Genomic DNA, 12,150 nt, shown 5'->3' with positions numbered 1-12,150 from the left:
ACAGCAGGGAAGGTGGTAACAAGTGTCTGCAGTGTCTCCAGATTTGTGAAGGAAAGCTGAAGTAAAATTGTCCCATTAGCTCCACTGGGGTCTGGCAGCTTCTAGTGGTTTAGCATTCACATGTACAGGACATGTACCAGTAGTACTGGCCTGGGTCCTTCTGCCTTACAGTCCCTTCACCCCACACACCTCCAGGTGCACAGAAAAAAGACCATACTCTCTCACTTTGCATAGTCTAAATACCTGGATGCAGTGAGCACACTTGGCTCAGCAATATGCAAAATACCAAATAGAAACAATTATCAGTATTATTTGAATAAATATGAATCTTGGTGTTTTCTGACCTTCTTACCAATTTCATGACGAGTTATCCCAGGTTGAGGCAGATCCTCCCTTGCCTCCCACCGGGAGCAGGAAAATGTTGAGACTCACACAAACGGATTGCGGTAGTGATGGAAAGTTTAAGTGCAAAAGCAGTGAGTGTTTTACAAAAGCTATAAGCACAGTGACAAAAAGAGATCCCAAAGCACACAGAGTCCCTTATCCCATGATTCAGGGAGATAGGGAGGAGCACTAACAGAACCCTCACTTTGGACTTCCGGAGGGCAAACTTCAGCCTGTTTAAGAAACTTATAAGAAAAGTACCCTGGCTGCAGCCCTTAAGAACCAAGGGGTCCAGGATGGTTGGACCTACTTCAAACAGGAGCTCTTGAAGGCACAGGAAATAGCAGTTCCCATGTGCCAAAAGATGAGCTGCCAGGGAAGGTGACCAGCCTGGATGAGAAAGAGGCTTCTGAAAGAATTAAGGGGGAAAAAGAGGATGTATCGCCTTTGGAAGGAGGGGGAGGCTTCTCATGACACATTTAAGGATGTTGTTAGATTATGCAGGAGAAAAATTAGAGAGGCAAAAGCCCAGTTAGAACTTAAGCTGGCCACCTCTGTGAAAGATAATGAAAAGCATTTTTATAAATATATTAATGCTAAAAAGAGGGCTAAGAAGAACCTCCACTCCTTATTGGACCTTATTGGCAACACTGTAACTAAAGATGAGGAAAAGGCTGAGGTTCTAAATACCTTCTTTGCCTCAATTTTCAACAGTAAGGCAGCAGGAGTTCAGGACAAGTGGCCTCCTGAGCTGGGTGATGGGGTCAGGGAGCAGTGTGTTGCCCTAGAAATCCATGAGGAATTATTTTGGGACCTGCTGAGCCACTTGGACACTCACAAGTCCATGGGACCGGATGGGATCCATCCTAGGGTGCTGAGAGAGCTGGCAGATGAGCTGGCCAAGCCACTCTCCATCATTTTCCACCAGTCCTGGCTCACCAGAGAGGTCCCAGAGAACTGAAAACTGGCCAATGCGATCCCCATCCACAGGAAGGGCCGGATGGAGGAACCTGCAAACTCCAGGCCAGTGAGCCTGACCTCAGTGCCAGAGAAAATTATGGAGCAGATCATCTTGGTGGCAATAACTGCGCACCTGAAGAATGGCTGTGATCAGGTCCAGCCAACATGGATTTAGGAAGGGCAGGTCCTGCCTCTCCAACCTGATCTCCTTCTATGATCAGGTGACCCGCCTGGTGGATGTGGGGAAGGCTGTGGATGTAGTCTACCTGGACCTCAGCAAGGCCTTTGACACCATCCCCCACAGTAAACTGCTGGCTAAGCTGTCAGCTCCTGGCTTGGAAAGCAACATTCTGTGCTGGGTTAGGAACTGGCTGGAAGGCCGAGCCCAGAGAGTGGTGGTGAATGGTAGCACATCTAGCTGAAGGCCAGTCACTAGTGGTGTGCCCCAGGGATCAGTGCTGGGCCCCATCCTGTTCAATATCTTCATTGATGATCTGGATGAGGGAATTGAGTCAGTCATCAGCAAATTTGCAGATGACACCAAGTTGGGAGCAGATGTTGAGGGTAGAAGGGTTCTGCAGAGGGACCTCGACCGACTGGACAGATGGGCAGAGTCCAATGGGATGGCATTCAACAAGTCCAAGTGCCAGGTGCTGCACTTTGGCCACAACAACCCCATGCAGAGCTACAGGCTGGGGTCGAAGTGGCCGGAGAGCTGCCAGACAGAAAGGGACCTGGGGGTGCTGATTGACAGCCTGCTGAACATGAGCCAGCAGTGTGCCCAGGTGGCCAAGCAGTACAACGGCATCCTGGCCTGCATCAAGAATAATGTGGCCAGCAGGAGCAGGGAAGTCATTGTGCCCCTGTATTCAGCACTGGTTAGGCCACACCTAGAGTCCTGTGTCCAGTTCTGGGCCCCTCAGTTTAAGAAGGACATCGAGACACTTGAATGTGTCCAAAGAAGGGCAACATGGCTGGTGAGAGGCCTTGAGCACAAGCCCTACAAGGAGAGGCTGAGGGAGCTGGGATTGTTTAGCCTAGAGAACAGAAGGCTCAGAGGACACCTTATTGCTCTCTACAACTATCTGAAGGGTGGCTGTAGCCAGGAGGGGGTTCGTCTCTTCTCCCAGGCAACCAGCACCAGAACAAGGGGACACAGTCTCAAGCTGTGCCAGGGGAGGTTTAGACTCGAGGTGAGGAGAAAGTTTTTCACTGAGCGAGTCATTCGTCATTGGAATGTGCTGCCCAGGGAGGTGGTGGAGTCACCATCCCTGGAGGTATTCAAGAGGAGATTGGACGTGGCACTTGGTGCCATGGTTTAGTCATGGGGTCTGTGGTGACAGATTGGACTTGATGATATTTGAGGTCTCTTCCAACCTTGGTGATTCTGATTCTGTGATTCCTGCATCACTGGGAGGCTCCATCAGGTGAGGGAGAAGAACTGGAATGGACTGTTACTTGAGCCTGAATGAGAGACTGTTTGAAGGACACCCAGATGAAGATTTGGACTTTGCCAGACATGTCATCTGAAGATTTCTAATTTGATGATATGTTTTGGGCGTGGGAATTATAGGCCTCTCAGCCTGACCTCAGTGCCAGGCAAGATTATGGAACAGGTCATCTTGAGTGCAACCACACAGCACTTCCAGGATGGCCAAGGGATCAGGCCCAGCCAGCATGGATTTAGGAAGGGCAGGTCCTGCCTCACCAACCTGATCTCCTTCTATGATTGGGTAACCCGACTGGTGGATGTGGGGAGGCCTGTGGATATAGTCTATCTGGACCTCAGCAAGGCCTTTGACACTGTCCCCCACAGCAAACTCCTGGCCAAGCTGTCAGCCCATGGCTTGGATGGGAGCACACTGCATTGGGTTAGGAACTGGCTGGAAGGCTGAGCCCAGAGAGTGGTGGTGAATGTTGCCACATCCAGCTGGTGGCCAGTCACTAGTGGTGTGCCCCAGGGATCAGTGCTGGGCCCTGTGCTCTTTAAAATCTTTATTGATGATCTGGAGGATGCCAGTAGGAGAAGGGGAAATGGCAATCTCAGATCTGGCCAGCTGAGATTAGCCTAAAAGTGGAAGCGGGGGAAGAAAGAGCCCTGGGGGTTTTGGATGTACCCTGAGGTAGGGAGAAGATGAGTGCTGGGAGGTATCTGGGGAGCAGAACATTATGGGTATGAAATACACTATTTCCTGTGTCCACCCACTGGGCTGGACATCCAGGGCACCAGAGGTGCACCCTGTGTGGCAGCAGCAGGAGTCACCAAGCCCAAACTGCCACACTAGTCTGGCAACTTTCTAGAAAAAAGAGACATGTACCTAAGCACAAATAGCATAGAATCAATAAGGTTGGAAAAGACCTCAAAGATCATCAAGTCCAACCTGTCTCCACAGACCTCATGACTACTAAACCATGGCACCAAGTGCCATGTCCAGTTCCCTCTTGAACACCTCCAGGGATGGTGAATCCACCACCTCCCTGGGCAGCCCATTCCAACAGCTAACAACTCTCTCTGTGAAGAACTTTCTCCTCACCTCAAGCCTAAACTTCCCCCAGCACAGCTTGAGACTGTGTCCTCTAAATAAATGCATATACCCACGTGTCTATGTAGATTAATGATCAATGAAATTGAAGCACTGTTTCAACAGCTTGGCTATAGCCAAGTAGTTAGTTCAGATCTCTGCTATTCTACTACAGAATGATTTTTCAAGTGCATTCTTAATTTTTAATCTTCATTCATAGCTTAACTAGGTTTTGAAGAAGTATTTATGAAATTATTTCTTAAATGAATTTTTTTTCAGTGCTCTTGATAAGTTACTGTGTTTTTATAGCATGCAATACAACTAAGAATGAATCATTCATTTAAACTTCACTAATATAAATTCTACTCTTAGAAGCCATACAGCAGTTCTGTTTTTACAAAAGAATGAACAGATATTCAGAGAAGATTTTTGCTGGAGATAGACAGCTTTTGAATCGACACAGATCAAGGCCAAATATAACCTTTTTACTTAAGCTCAAGCAGAAATAAAGTAATGCGCACATTACTGCCATATAGGATGAAACTGGGAGTGCAGTGAACTTCAACATTTTCACCCACCAGTTCACAGTGGGTTACCAACCCCAGAATGTGCCATTTCTAGGCATCATGCCAAGTTGTGTTGGGGCTTGTTCATGTTTAGTAGCACTAATGGGACTTGAGGTTATTTTTCCTCTCCACTGAAACTACGGTTTTCCACAGTCAGTTTTCTAGTTACCTAGGACAATTTCTCTCCATCTCCTTCTTACAGATTTAAGGTCCATGGGTTTTTAAACTCCTTGTTGTATCAGTTACATTGCATGCAGAAGCACAGGATACTGCTGCTATACACTGCTGAGAAAAAAGCAGGAAATCAAATAACTGCACCAAAGCTCAGCTGATATGAGTGCAATGGAGCAAAAGAGAGGCAGAATTTAATAAAACAGGCAAGAAAAGGTACATTTTTGAGAGAAACATTTTTATAGTGTTTATTTGGGATAGGAAGCAGAATGAATAAAAGGGTTAAGAGCAGGGACTACATCTGTCAAACCAGGCAGACTAGCTAAAACAAATGGATTCTTTCATGCTAAGCTGGATTTGCCCAGCGCTATGTTTATAGTTTGGCAATAAATACACAAAAAGCCTTATTATTTTTTCAAGGAGCTGGAAATATCCTTCAGGCCAAGTCAAAGCTGCTTCTTTCTAATCTGAGACTCCAGTGCAAGCTGAAGTTGTCTCTTACAGGTATATAATTTGTTTTTCTGAACCTCAAAATAAGCTTTCAGAAGGTTGTTACTGAACAGGAGCTCAGCCAAAGACTAGGCACCATCTCAGTCTTTCCCCGATGGCAAGCACCTCGGGAAGTGACAGTCTGCTCTGCATTCATTTGCTGACATGGTACCAAGAATATTTTTTCAGTCAAAACCTTTTTCAAGAGCTTCCTCAGCCACAGTAAAACGACAGTGTTACTTTTACTCAACTTGAAGTATCACAGTATCACTGTATAACTAAGGTTGGAAGAGACCTCAAGGATCATCAAGTCCAACCTGTTTCCACAGACCTCACGACTAGACCATGGCACCAAGAGCCACGTCCAGTCTCCTCTTGCACACCTCCAGGGACGGTGACGCCACCACCTCCCTGGGCAGCCCATTCCAATGACGAATGACTCACTCAGTGAAGAACTTTCTCCTCACCTCGAGTCTAAACCTCCCCTGGCGCAGCTTGAGACTGTGTCCCCTTGTGCTGGTTGCCTGGGAGAAGAGACCAACCCCCTCCTGTCTACAGCCACCTTTCAGGTAGTTGTAGAGGGCAATGAGGTCACCCCTGAGCCTTCTCTTCTCCAGGCTAAACAATCCCAGCTCCCTCAGCCTCTCCTCATAGGGCTTGTGCTCAAGGCCTCTCACCAGCCTTGTTGCCCTTCTCTGGACACGTTCAAGTGTCTCAATGTCCTTCTTAAACTGAGGGGCCCAGAACTGGACACAGGACTCAAGGTGCAGCCTAACCAATGCAGAGTACAGGGGCACAATGACCTCCCTGCTCCTGCTGGCCACACTATTCCTAATACAGGCCAGGATGCCATTGGCCCTCTTGGCCACCTGGGCACACTGCTGGCTCATGTTTAGGCGGGTGTCAATCAGCACCCCCAGGTCCCACTCTGTTTGGCAGCTCTCCAGCCACTCTGACCCCAGCCTGTAGCTCTGCATGGGGTTGCCGTGGCCAAAGTGCAGCACCCGGCACTCGGACTTGTTAAATGCCATCCCATTGGACTCTGCCCATCTGTCCAGTCAGTCGAGGTCCCTCTGCAGAGCCTTTCTACCCTCTAACTGATCAACATCTGTTCCTAACTTGGTGTCATCTGCAAACTTGCTGATGACTGACTCAACCCCCTCATCCAGATCATCAGTGAAGATGTTAAAGAGGATGGGGCCCAGCACTGATCCCTGGGGGATGCCACTGGTGACTGGCTGCCAGCTGGAATTGGCACCATTCACCACTACTCTCTGGGCTCGGCCCTCCAGCCAGTTCCTAACCCAGCACAGAGTGTTGCTGTCCAAGCCATGAGCTGACAGCTTAGACAGCAGTTTGCTGTGGGGGACGGTGTCAAAGGCCTTGCTGAAGTCCAGGTAGATCACATCCTCAGTCCTCCCCACGTCCACCAGACAGGTCACCTGATCATAGAAGGAAATCAGGTTGGAGAGGCAGGACCTGCCCTTCCTAAATCCATGTTGGCTGGACCTGAGCCCTTGGCCCTCCTTCAGGTGCGCAGTTATTGCTGCCAGGATAATCTGCTCCATCACTTTCCCTGGCACTGAGGTCAGGCTGACTGGCCTGGAGTTTCCGGGTTCCTCCATCTGGCCCTTCTTGTGGATGGGGACCACATTGGCCAGTTTCCAGTCATCTGGGACCTCTCTGGTGAGCCAGGACTGGAGGAAAATGATGGAGAGTGGCTTGGCCAGCTCATCTGCCAGCTCTCTCAGCACCCTAGGATGGATCCCATCCGGTCCCATGGACTTGTGAGTGTCCAAGTGGCTCAGCAGGTCCCGAACTAATTCCTCATGGATTTCCAGGGCATTACAGTGCTCCCCGACCCTATTACCCAGCTCAGGAGGCCACTCATGCTGGACTCCTACCTTGCTGTTAAACATCAAGGCAAAGAAGGTGTTCAGGACCTCAGCCTTTTCCTCGTCTTTGGTAAAAAAAAAAAAAGAAAAAAAGAAAAAAAAAAGATAAAAGCTTTCAGTTTGGGGCTTTTATGGAGTAAGGAGTGTTTGGGTTTATTTTCTTTCCCCTCCTCTCCAAAAACCACATTTCAGAAGGTTGCTGATTTCACCCTCTGGAAAAAGCTTCCTCAAGCACCCTGAAAGTCCAGACCTTGGCTGAATGTTTTATTGGTGCTGGGAAGTTAGTGCAATTTTCTCCACACCCAACTGCTTCTAGATTAAGCCAATATTTTGCAAACAACCTTCAGTGCCTTTCTCCTCCACTCCCAGGTGGGAGTGATAAAGTGATGTGTGTCATTCACATATTTGAGCAAAATACTTGAGTATGGCAATCAAATCAGAAAGTAGAGAAAGTTCAGTAAAACACTGCTCTTGGATTTAAGCATGCCTTGCTTTCACAGGAGTGTCAGCCCTTCTCTCTTCAAGTATACACACATACATGTATTGACTGGTTTAACCACACGTGGGACATGTGGGACTGGTTTAACCACACTAGCACAGCTCATAGGACTTCTGCTTTGAATACAGCCTCAGTCTCTGCAGGCGTACACAGACAACAGGCCTGAAAATAGCAACCATCTGAAACTGGAGTTTAAAGCTTCCTGAAAGCAGCAGTGTTGACAAATGTAAAGACAGATGCACACTTAAGCAAAGGCACCAGTTTTCAGAATTGTAAAGCAAGGCAGGTCCATGCAGCCTAACTTAGGCCTCTTAGCTGGGCGCTCAGGTTGGAGAGCTAAGCACAATCTGCTTCCTCTGTTAGGGAGTGGGAAGGTTTCTTTGACAACGTGCCAAACAGATCCTTCTGGACACATATTTTCCTCCCCTGACTGGAGAGGGAGCCTGCTTTTCATTTCACAGTATCACAGTATCACAGTGTCACAGTATCACAGTATCACTAAGGTTGGTAGAGACCCCAAGGATCATCAAGTCCAACCTGTCCCAACAGACCTCACGACTAGACCATGGCACCAAGTGCCATGTCCAATCCCATCTCGAACACCTCCAGGGACGGTGAGTCCACCACCTCCCTGGGCAGCCCATTCCAATGATGAATGACTCGCTCAGTGAAGAACTTTCTCCTCACCTCGAGTCTAAACCTCTCCTGGCGCAGCTTGAGACTGTGTCCCCTTGTTCTGGTGCTGGTTGCCTGGGAGAAGAGACCAACCCCTTCCTGGCTACAACCACCTTTCAGGTAGTTGTAGAGGGCAATGAGGTCACCCCTGAGCCTCCTCTTCTCCAGGCTAAACAATCCCAGCTCCCTCAGCCTCTCCTCATAGGGCTTGTGCTCAAGGCCTCTCACCAGCCTTGTTGCCCTTCTCTGGACACATTCAAGTGTCTCAATGTCCTTCTTAAACTGAGGGACCCAGAACCGGACACAGGACTCAAGGTGTGGCCTAACCAATGCTGAATACAGGGGCACAATGACCTCCCTGCTCCTGCTGGCCACACTATTCCAAATATAGGCCAGGATGCCATTGGCCCTCTTTGCCACCTGGGCACACTGCTGGCTCATGTTTAGGCGGCTGTCAATCAGTACCCCCAGGTCCCGCTCTGTTTGGCAGCTCTCCAGCCACTCTGACCCCAGCCTGTAGCTCTGCATGGGGTTGCTGTGGCCAAAGTGCAGCACCTGGCACTTGGACTTGTTAAATGCCATCCCATTGGACTCTGCCCATCTGTCCAGTCCGTTGAGGTCCCTCTGCAGAGCCTTCCTACCCTCCAACTGACCAACATCTGCTCCTAACTTGGTGTCATCTGTAAACTTGCTGATGACTGACTCAACCCCCTCATCCAGATCATCAATGAAGACGTTAAAGAGGATGGGGCCCAGCACTGATCCCTGGGGCACACCACTGGTGACTGGCTGCCAGCTGGATGTGGCACCATTCACCACCACTCTCTGGGCTCGGCCCTCCAGCCAGTTCCTAACCCAGCACAGAGTGTTGCTGTCCAAACCACGAGCTGACAGCGTAGCCAGCAGTTTACTGTGGGGGACGGTGTCAAAGGCCTTGCTGAAGTCCAGGTACACCACATCCACAGGCCTTCCCACATCCACCAGATGGGTCACCTGATCACAGAAGGAGATCAGGTTGGAGAGGCAGGACCTGCCCTTCCTAAATCCATCTTGGCTGGACCTGAGCCCTTGGCCCTCCTTCGGGTGCGCAGTTATTGCCGCCAGGATAATCTGTTCCATCACTTTCCCTGGCACTGAGGTCAGGCTGACTGGCCTGGAGTTTGCAGGTTCCTACATCCGATCCTGTCGAGCCTTGGGCAGCCAAGTTCCAAACGTCAACTTCTTAAATAAAAACATGATGTGACAGTTAGTCCAAACTCAACTGTTTAGTCCTCCTAAAATTAGAGACGTTGGCATATTTGCAGACTTGAGAACCAATCGTACTTTCTCCCCATAAGTCACCTGTTGTCATCTATTTTGAGAAATATTATTCCAGCCAGGGTAGTTCAGAGCTGGGAATGATGTGTATAGCCAATGCAACTGTATTTTCAGATTTTATTAAGAAAAAAAAAAAGGGGAAAGAAGAAGACATCACATTTACATTTCAGAATAATTTTAAACAAGGCCTTTTTTGTTAAAGCTTTAGATATCTAAAAAGTGTCTACATGATTCACACCTGCATGGAGCTTTGCAAATCACACAGTAGTCACCAAACAACTATATTGCACAAAGATCCAAACAATACCATACCATTTTTAGCTTAATCTATGCTGTAAAGTGCTGTTTCATAGGAAGAAACTTGTTCTGGAAAAAATAAGTATCTGGATAGGCAAGTACTGCTGAACTGTATTTTTTTAAAGGTGACACTTCCTTTGTAGTGGAAAAAATCTGACAGTGTTTTGTCAGTGCCTCAGACAGTGTGGGTTATTAGCAGTGTGGGTTATTTAATAAGTTGGTATAAGCACCATAGAGTACTGTAATGAATCATCTTAAATATTCAAGTAACACCAAAAGCCAAATCAGTTTTCAAACTCGGGATGAGATAAATACAAACAGATAAGGTAAATTAATGTTTAAAGTGGTGTCAATATCTGTCCAGTAGAATAAGTAATTGCATAGCAGAGCACATTTTAAATGAATGTAAGATAAAGCTATAGTAGAAGAAAAAAAGTTGGGTTTTTTTTATTTCTTAGTTCTATATTCTCAAATCAGTAAACAGTAATATTTTTTTAAAAAATAAATTAATCCAAGAGACTGTCTTCATATCTGAGTGCTCAGTTTATGAACATTTCCATAAAGTAAGGCCAGTTCTTGGTGATATTGGTTCAGATGCTTCTAAAGAATCCTAGTATGGAATTGTGGAGAGCTAGCCATAACATAATGCCTCTAATTAAGACCACTTTCCAAAACAGAGGAATGAAAAATGATACATTTGTTTGTGGAAGAAGATATGGTCTGGGGGCAACAAATCAGAAAGTTCAATCCTATAGTCTATAGTTTTAAGATAGAAGCTTATAGAAACTATAAGGTTTGATAGATTAATGGATAGATGAATAGTGATTATGTAATGGAAGAAGTCACAGCTACGGAAGAAAATCCTGTCTGCTGGGTCTTTGTGACCACTGGATGCACACACACGAGAATATGTTTCACCTAAACAACAAAGTGTACTAACATGCAAAAGTTTCCAGTGCTTGAAACCATGATTTAACAAATGATTAACAAAAAAGAAAGGGGAAAAAAAAAAAAAAAAAAAAGAGGCAGAAATATTAATACATTTTAACAGCAGAAAAAGATTTGCTGTGTCACACTACAACTTGAATTGCTCCAAGATCCAGAAAAATCTGCAAAGAAAAAAATTACTGGTTTTGTGTTACCTATGAAGCTATTCAGAGAAACTCAAGGCCAGAAGTAGCTCAAAAGCTGCAGGAGGCCATCAGGACTACGTGACCAGGTAAACGATATGATGAAACTCAACATCAAGAAATGCAAAATACACACAAGGTGGAGAAAACCTGTATGTGCACAGCTTGTTCATAAGCTTGTTGTGTGAAAAAGACTGCAGAAGAACTTTTAAAACATCATCTTAATAATCAGTACTGACCAAAAAAAGGCAAATATGGTTTCAGGAGAAGAAATCCCAAATTTTGTCCTCCTTCATTGCAACAGAGCATTTGTATGGAGGACTCCTTCAGTCAGCCTCAGAAGAGAAAAGAGAAGCTGTGGGATGCTTACCAGTACAGAATGGTTTCCATCCAGTGATAGAAATCCTGAAGAGGAGGCCATAATAAGAAAGGCTATTACAAAAAGAAATTACCTAAAGGGTAACTAGTGAGGGACAATTTGCCATTCCCTCTGCAAGACAAATTTCCTGAAGTTTTCAGCTTCTATCATACCTGCTGCCTGGTACATCAAAATGTTCCTCACACAAGTACACAATGAACTGTGGAATATATTTCCACACAAACTTACTAAGGCAGAAACAATGGCAGGCGAGACCCAAACAATAAGCTGACCTTGCTGGGTATTTCTAGCCCTGAAAGGGCTGTCATGCTCCCCCTGGTGAAGATGACATTTCTCACAATTACCATTTCTGCAGATTTCTTCTAGCAGTGGCCACCTGACAAAAGGCTTAGGAAACAGGATACTGGGAGAGGTGGACTCTACATCTAATCAGAGTGACAGTTCAGACAGCAAAGCCTACAAAGGTTTTGCATTACAACCTACATTCATTTAAGTGTATTGTGACTTTCAGGTCCCATTTCATAGCTCTACAGCTGCATACACGTACTTAATAAGAATATTTCACACACATTCATCAAGATGCAACACTATCCCCAAATTAGAAAGCATATCCCCAAATTAGAAAGCACCAAGTATGTATTAGAACAATCCTTCACTTTAGACTCTTATTTTTCCACAACACAAGTTAGCAGTGCAAGTACCAAATGTTTCTTTTACATAGATTTCTATAAAGAGATGCAGTCCACCTCCATGCTCAGTAACATCGTGTAACATCCTCCTGGAAGGTATGTTGAAAGATATGGAAGGCAAAGAGGTGATTTGAGACAGCCATCATGGATTCACCAAGGGTAAATTATACCTGATTC

The sequence above is a fragment of the Dryobates pubescens genome, chromosome Z, assembly GCF_014839835.1.
Source record: "Dryobates pubescens isolate bDryPub1 chromosome Z, bDryPub1.pri, whole genome shotgun sequence".
Taxonomy (NCBI): domain Eukaryota; kingdom Metazoa; phylum Chordata; class Aves; order Piciformes; family Picidae; genus Dryobates; species Dryobates pubescens.
The sequence above is the reverse complement of the archived record's forward strand: the minus strand, read 5'-3'. Positions refer to the sequence as shown.